The sequence below is a fragment of the Melanotaenia boesemani genome, chromosome 10, assembly GCF_017639745.1.
Source record: "Melanotaenia boesemani isolate fMelBoe1 chromosome 10, fMelBoe1.pri, whole genome shotgun sequence".
In the NCBI taxonomy this organism is placed as follows: domain Eukaryota; kingdom Metazoa; phylum Chordata; class Actinopteri; order Atheriniformes; family Melanotaeniidae; genus Melanotaenia; species Melanotaenia boesemani.
This window is the reverse complement of record NC_055691.1, coordinates 2,012,294-2,020,517: the sequence shown is the minus strand read 5'-3', so window position 1 is coordinate 2,020,517 and position 8,224 is coordinate 2,012,294.

The following is an 8,224-nucleotide window of genomic DNA, read 5'->3' as shown; positions in this document are numbered from 1 at the left end:
AAAACTCATTGAGATTAAAAATCTCTTTTGCAAGAGTGTCCTGGCCAAGCAGGAGCAGCACAGTTACAACAATGGGTTACAGCAACATACTTCCACACATTCACACATAATAAATACAATACAAGATCAATACAAACAAAATTAACTAAAACAATTACAGGCAAAAGATTTAGTTTCAAATTCAGTTAAGAACGACTTAAAAGTGTTGAGTGACACTAAGTCTTTTAGTTTAAGGTCTTTCTGTAGGTCATTCCAATGATAAGGTGCAGCAAACTTGAAAGCCTTTTTCCCCAGATCAGTGCGAACGCGGGGCACAGAGAACAGAAGTAAGTCCTGAGAGCGCAGACTATAGCTGCTATCACTCCTCATCTCAACGAGATTATTGAGGTATAGGGGAAGCAGCCCAAGGATGGATTTATAAATTAAAAGATACCAATGCTTCATTCTCCGGAATGACAAGGAAGACCAACCCACCCGAGTGTACAAAAGACAATGATGGGTCAATGACTTAGAATTCGTTATAAAACGCAATGCCCCATGATAAACAGAATCCAAGGCATGTAAAGTATCGAAGGAAGCGTTCATATAAATAACATCCCCATAATCAAGAACAGACATAAAAGTAGCAGAAACAAGTTTCTTTTTACCTTCGAAAGATAAGCAAGATTTGATTCGAAAATAAAAGCCCAATTTCAATTTCAATCTTTGGACTAGTTTCTGAACATGAGGTTTAAATGATAAACAACTATCGAGTAAAATACCGAGGTATTTGTATTGTGTAACTAGTTCAATTTGATGACCATCATTTGATTTAATGGGATGTAAGTGTAGAAGATTTGCTCTGGATTTAGTAAAAAGCATGTATTTGGTCTTTTCTGAGTTTAAAACCAGTTTTAAGTGGTAAAAAGTTTCTTGTAATTGATTAAAAGCTATTTGAAGTTGAGATTGTGCTTGCTCAGGAGAAGGTGCTGAGGTGTATAAAACTGTGTCATCTGCATACATGTGTAAACTAGCATTTTTTATATTTCTTTCTAAAAAGCTAATATAAATAATAAAAAGAAGTGGTCCAAGGATAGAGCCCTGCGGTACACCTGAGGTTACTTTTGAGAAATTGGATTTTTGTTCCTGGAACCTGACACACTGCGATCTGTCAGACAGATAATTTTCAAACCAACCTACGGTATGATCTGATATGCCAATGTTACGAAGCGTTTGTAAAAGGACAGAGTGACCTACTGTATCGAAAGCTTTGGAGTGGTCGATGAAGAGTACTGCACAGTAGTGTTTGTTGTCTAACGATTCAATAATGTCATTTAAAATTTTGAGAGCTGCAGTTGCTGTGCTATGCCGCTTTCTAAAACCAGACTGGGACGTGGGTAAAATATTTGCAGTGGTCAGGAATTTCTTAAGCTGCGTGTTTATTAAAGATTCCAGGACTTAATAAACCAGCAACTAGAAACTGGAGATTTAATACGTCACTACTTAAAGATCCTGAGTTTATCAGCTATTTCAAAAGAGAATGGTCCTTATATCTACAAAATAACGACTTGCCAGAAACTTCAGCAAGTGTTCTTTGGGAAGCAGGAAAAGCAGTAATGAGAGGGAAAATTATTTCCTTTTCTTCTCATAAGAAAAAGAAGGAAACTTTGAGAATTTCAGAGTTAGAACTCAGAATTAAATCCTTAGAGGACGCTTACCATGTCTCCCCAGAAGAACACACACTAAATGCTATAAGGAAAGCTAAACTTGAACTTAATGAAATAATAGATAAAAAGACGCAGTTCTTGGTGCAAAGACTTCGCTTGGAGAATTTTGAGCATGGAAATAAATCTGGAAGGTTCCTGGCTAATCAGTTAAAAACAAATAAGGAGAAAACAACCATCTCCTCTGTCAGAGATCCAGAAGGAAACATCAGCCACAACCCTGACAAGATAAATAACACTTTCAAAGAATTCTATAAAACATTATATACATCGCAACTAACTACAACAGATGACAATATTGATAAATTTCTTAGTAACATTAATCTTCCACAATTAAAACACGAAGATAAAATGGTCTTGGATTCCCCCCTTTCAGTCGGCGAACTCCATGAAGCTCTCCAGCATATGCCCAACAATAAAGCTCCAGGTCCAGATGGTTACCCAGCAGAATTCTACCAAGAATTCTGGACAACGTTGGCACCCACTTTCTACAATATGATATTAGAAATAAAGGAAAAACAAAAAATACCTTCAAATATGAACCTAGCCAATATTACTCTACTATTAAAACCAGGTAAAGACCCGACACTTCCATCCAGTTACCGTCCAATTTCATTAATAAATGTAGATCTCAAAATAATTAGCAAAGCTTTGGCCAGAAGAATAGAAAAAATAACCCCTCTAATAATACATCCTGACCAAACAGGCTTTATTAAAGGTAGACATTCCTCTACTAACATGCGTAGATTAATTAACATCATAGATTATTCTACTCTACATAATCTGGAATCCACAGTAATTTCTTTAGATGCAGAAAAAGCGTTTGACCGAGTAAACTGGAAATTTTTATTTGCAACGTTGAACAAATTTGGGTTTGGGTCATCTTACATTGATTGGATAAAGATATTATATAACAACCCAAATGCATGTGTGAAGACCAATGATCAAACCTCTCCAAGCTTCTGTTTGGGGAGAGGCACCAGACAGGGCTGCCCACTTTCTCCATCACTCTTTGCTATTTTTATTGAACCCCTAGCTGCTGCCATAAGACAAAATAAAGAGATTAAAGGAATCCATGCCAAAAATATAGAACACAAGATAAATCTTTATGCTGATGACGTATTACTCTTTCTCCAGAACTCACCGATGTCTCTCCCCCAGACAATCACACTTATTAACACATTCTCATCAATATCTGAATACTCTATTAACTGGTCTAAGACTATTATTATGCCCATCAACTGTGACCTACAAAACATACCCAATACTACAATACAGTCTGGAAACATTAGATATCTAGGCATAAACATTTCCCCCAGGCTATCAGAACTAACAAAGCTAAATTATGTCCAGCTACTTAAAGCAATAGAGGATGATCTCTCACGGTGGAGGCGCTTACCCATATCACTCATGGGGAGGGTTGCCACAGTTAAAATGATGGTTCTATCTAAAGTAAACTACCTGTTTTCAATGATACCCACTAAACCATCCTCCAGTTGGTTTAAGTCACTGGACTCACATATATCTAAATTTTTATGGAAAAATAAGCCTTCACGTATCAGTCTAAAAACTTTACAACAGACTAAAGATAGAGGCGGATTGGAGCTACCCGACTTTAATCATGTTTTCTTAGCTAACAAGCTGCAGTATATCTCCAAATGGCTTAAACCTAGCAGTCTGGATGAAACATGGTTAGATGTAGAGCAAGCATTGTGTGAGGATGTGTTTATCTCTGATCTGCCATTCATCAGCTCAACCATCAAAACACATAAGTGTTTTAAAAGCATCAATATCAGTTCCTCCTTAGTGGCTTGGTGGGATTTTCTAAAAATAACCAAATCCTCACTTTTTTCATGTAAGTTTACACCCCTCTGGAACAACCCTGACATCCTGCAAAACAAAAAGCTTATCAATTTTACTCAATGGAAAAATAAAGGAATAAAACAGTTAGAACATATAATAGAAAATGGAAACTTCTTATCATTTAATATTCTCACTTCACAATATGGAATCAGTAGCAAAACATTTTTAGAATATCACCAGCTTAAATCTATTATATGTAAAAAATATACCATTAATCAATTAAACTTACAGCTACTTATTAGGGTGGCAGAATTCATGAATCTCAATGCCCCAAAGCTATTATCAAAAACATATAGACTATTATCTAAACTAGAAGACTCAATCTGTCTTCCAACTTCAAAATGGGAGGGTGACTTATCCAGTAACTTTAATAAAGATAAATGGTCACAAATATGTTTAAACACCTTTAAAATGACTAAAAATTCAAATATGCAACTAATACAATTCAAAATTCTGCATAGAACTCATTATACAGGACAAAGGATGTTCAGGATGGGTCTGTCACAATCAAACATCTGCACACACTGCAATGAAAACACACCAGATAACTACCTCCATGCCTTGTGGTCCTGCACACCTGTCCGCAGGTTCTGGCTTCAGGTATGTGTGGACATGTCAACATGGTTTAAATGTAATATTCCTACAATCCCCGCACTATGTCTACTAGGTGACTTGGGTGACATTAATATGGCAATTAACTCTGCACACATGATACGCACAGCATTATGCATCGCAAAGAAAACTATCCTTGTGAACTGGAAAAACAAAAATAATCTGTGTATTCAGCAGTTTAGGAATCTCTTAGTTGACCACATCAGTAATGAGACAATGTCTGCCTCCTTAAATAACTATTCGGCTGAATCTCATTCCTTCTGGTCCCCTGTGCTTAGTTCCATCACTTAGTGTAGGTGGAGGACTGTGACCTCGTTGTTATGGGGGTTTGAGAAATGGCCAGGAGTGACTGGTGGTTGCGGGTTCTTTGTGGTTGCCCGTGATGCGGGACCGGGCTGCTCTGTGGTGGGGGTGGCTCTGAGTTTGTCCCCGTCGGGGGCTGTGGGGGCCAGCGGTTGGAGTCGCCTCGTGGCGGGGGTTGAGGCCACTGGTGGTGCCTGGGTTGGTGGGCGTCGGTCCTGAGCCGGGTGGCCGGGCTATTCTGGGGCGGGCTGGGCGGGGGTTCTGGGCTCTGGTGCCTGGGGGTGGTCCTCCTCCCTTCGGGGTGGTGGGCTCCGTATGTGCCTGGGGTCTGGGCCTGCCCAGATGTGCTGCCATGGTGTGGGTTGGTGCATGCCCTGGTGTCTGGTTGACACCCTGGGACCCAGGGTATGGCCCGGGGGCAGGGGGGGTACAGGGGTTTGAAGGAGGGCTGAGTGGGATTCGGGGGATTATAGGGGGAGGTGCTGGGGTGTGAGACAGGGATGCTTGTATGTTGTGTGTGTGTCTATACTGTGGATGTTTGTGTGAATGGGGGGGTATGTTTGTGTGCGTGCGTATGCATGTGTTAGGATGAGTGGGGGTGTGTCTGGGGAGTGAGAGTGGGAGGGTTGGATGCTGTGCGAGTGTTTATATTTTTTGGGTGGGGCTGAGAGGGCATAGGTGAGTTATGATGAGTAGGAGTATGCAAGGAAATAGGTGTGTGCATGTGTTTCTGTGTGTGGTTGGGGCGGGGTTAAGTGCACTTGTGGGGGGGGGGGCTTGGGCGGGCCTGGGGGTGGTGGGCCGTGGGTCTGCCGCTGTCCCCATCCTCTCATTCCCCGTTAGGGTTGTGGGAGGGTGGGTATTTTCTGGGGTGGTTGACGGCTCACTGGCTGCGGTCCCTGGGTGGCCCGGTCGTGGGGGGCGGCCTCTCCTGGCCTGTCTTACCCCGGGGGGCCTCCTGGGGAGCAGGGGTGCATAATGCCACTAAAGGCTCATCATCCGGAGGGAAGTTTGCTTCCCTCTGGACGTACATCCCCGGACCCCTCTTACTTCCCGCTCTCTCTGTCTCACACACACACACACACGTAGGGAGTTGGGAGGCGTGGAGCCATGCGGGGTGGAACGGAGGAGACCATTCAGTGGTCTCCTTGGATGCACCCCGTGGCTGCTCGCCTCTCAGTTTTAATTGCACCAAGACACCAAAACACAAGAAACACAACACACAAACAACACCTGGGGGGCATGGCATGTGGTGCATGGCGGGCGGGGCCACTTAGGTGGCCCGGCTCGCGGCTCATTGCAGTCACTGCCCCTCAATTTTAATTGCACACAACACACACTACATAAACAGTCAGGAGCGGGGAGGGAGAGGGTATTGGGGACCTCTTACGCCCCTGCTTCTCCTGTGTGTGGCTGGGGGTGGGCAGGGGGGGGGGGGGCTGCCCCGGGGCCGGGTCCCGGGATGGCTGCGCTGGTGGGCTGCTGGCTCTATGGGGGTTGGGGCCCGCTGTCCGCTGGGCCGCCTGGGGTGTCCCCCACGGGGCATGGTGGGAGGGTTGGGTGTGGCGTGATTGTGTGGTGGTGAGCGATTGTGGGTGCGGCACGGGGGAGGGTGTGAGTGTGGGGTTATATGGGATGCAGGTTGAAGTAGATGGGGAGTGGGGGGAGGGGGCCGATAGCACCCTGGTTCCCAGGGTGTGCGGCTGGAACATCGGGGTGTGTGCTGGCCTACGCCGGGTGGCTGTCTGGGGGGGCCTGGTCCTCCTGGGCATGTTGCGGGCCCTCTGCCTTTGGGGGTGGGGCAGCCGCCTCTGGGCTCCTGGGGCCCTGGGCCCTTCGCTTGGGCTGCCCTGGGTGGGCCGGTGCCTGGCGGGGCCGGCGGCTGCTGATCTTGGCCCACTGGGGCCTGTGCCCCGGGACTGTGGGGGGCTCTTGCTGGGGCTCTCCTCTGCCGCCCTTCGGGTGGGGCTGGAGTTGTCTTTGTGGTGGGGTGGCATGGGTTGGTGCTCCGGGTCTGCTGCTGAGGGCCCGGCCCAGGCCCTGGTCTGCCTCTGGCCTCCGTGGAGGCGAGGTCGCATTTGCATGATCTCACTCGCCGCTCTTCATCACTGATCATTCCTTGTTTCTCATGCTCTGCATGCTGACACAGTCACTGAGTTGTCTAGTGGGTCTTTAATATTAAGCGATAATTATTAAATTAATTATTAAAAAAAAAAAAAAAAAATTGTATTTTTCCTGTGAGTTAGTATCTGGTCGCTGTTATGTCTTTTTGATTTGATTTGGTTATTATTTAAAAACTCTTAATGACTGGCAGCCCTGTTTTTTTTTTTTTGTTTTTTTTTTTTTTGTTTTGTTGTTTGTTTTTTTCTGTGTGTGTGTTTCTGCTTTTATAAAAGTTGTAGGAAGTTTTCTGGTGTGTTCATGTACAGGTGTAACAGTTTGTTGTCTGGTGATGGTGGATTGAAGGGACGTTTTCCTTCTGTCTGTGATCTTTTTGTCTCCTTTCTTCTTTCCCTTTTGCTCTTTTTTTGCTATTTTCCATCTTTTTCTGTCCCCTCCGGTCAGGTCCAGCAAGATTACATAGATTCCATGATTCAAAGTAAATAAATAAATAAATTAATCACATTATCAAGAGGAGCCTTACCCATAGGCCTCCCCTTGGTAGAGCAAGTTCAGCACGATACAGCAACCAGATTATCATTTTGCTTGCTATGATGCTGGACAGGACAAGTTAAAAAAAAAAAAAAAAAGATTCCAGGACTTTAGACAGGACACACAATTTTGATATTGGACGGTAGTTGTTCAAATCTGTCGGGTCACCTCCCTTAAACAGAGGTAAAACATGAGCTGATTTCCAGATTCGCGGAATTGTATTTGTGGCCAGGGACAAGTTAAAAATATATGTCAATGACGGAGCAATAACATCTGCTGCGAGTTTTAAGAAATAGGGTTCTAGACCATCAGGGCCTGCTGCTTTGGTTATATCCAATTTCTTGAGGGTACGTGATACCTCAAAGATGGTAAACGGCTAAAAAACAAAATTATGTTTTGAGGCTTCATAATTTATTGCTGAGGGAAAGTGTAAGTCCTGTGAGTGATTGAGGGAACTGAACAAAGAACCAGAAGCAATAAAATGGTCATTAAAACATGTCAACATCTCGTCCTTATCTGTGATGCTTTGCGAGTTTTTCACTATGCTGGTTGGTAGTTGAACGCCTAAGCTATTGTCGGATAGGGACTTGATTGTTTTCCAAAATTTTAATGGATTATTTAGGTTTTCAGTTGTTCAGACTTGGACTTTCTTTTTTTTTTTTTTTTTTTTTTTTTTTTTTTTTTAACCCTGTCCTGTCCAGCATCCTAACATACATATGTGTGCCATATTTTGCTTGACAGATTTGTTCTACCAAGGGAGACATGTTATATACATGGCTGCCCTTGATATTTTTATTATTTTTATTGTAATCTTATTTTCTTTAGTCTTATATGTCAGTGCTGAACCTGACAGGGAGATAGAGGAAGAGAGAGAGAGAGAAAAAAAAAAAAAAAGGGAGAAAAGGACAGGATTAAAATGTGGAAATAACAGTTGTCTATGCTGCCCAGAACATATCACAAAAAAAAAAAAAAAAACAACAACATAAACTACCACAGTACTACATGATACCGAAAGAAAGATAGAATGATGATAATATAAAAAATTACAATAGTCATCAAACGTACCTGCAGATGAACGTACCAACACACAA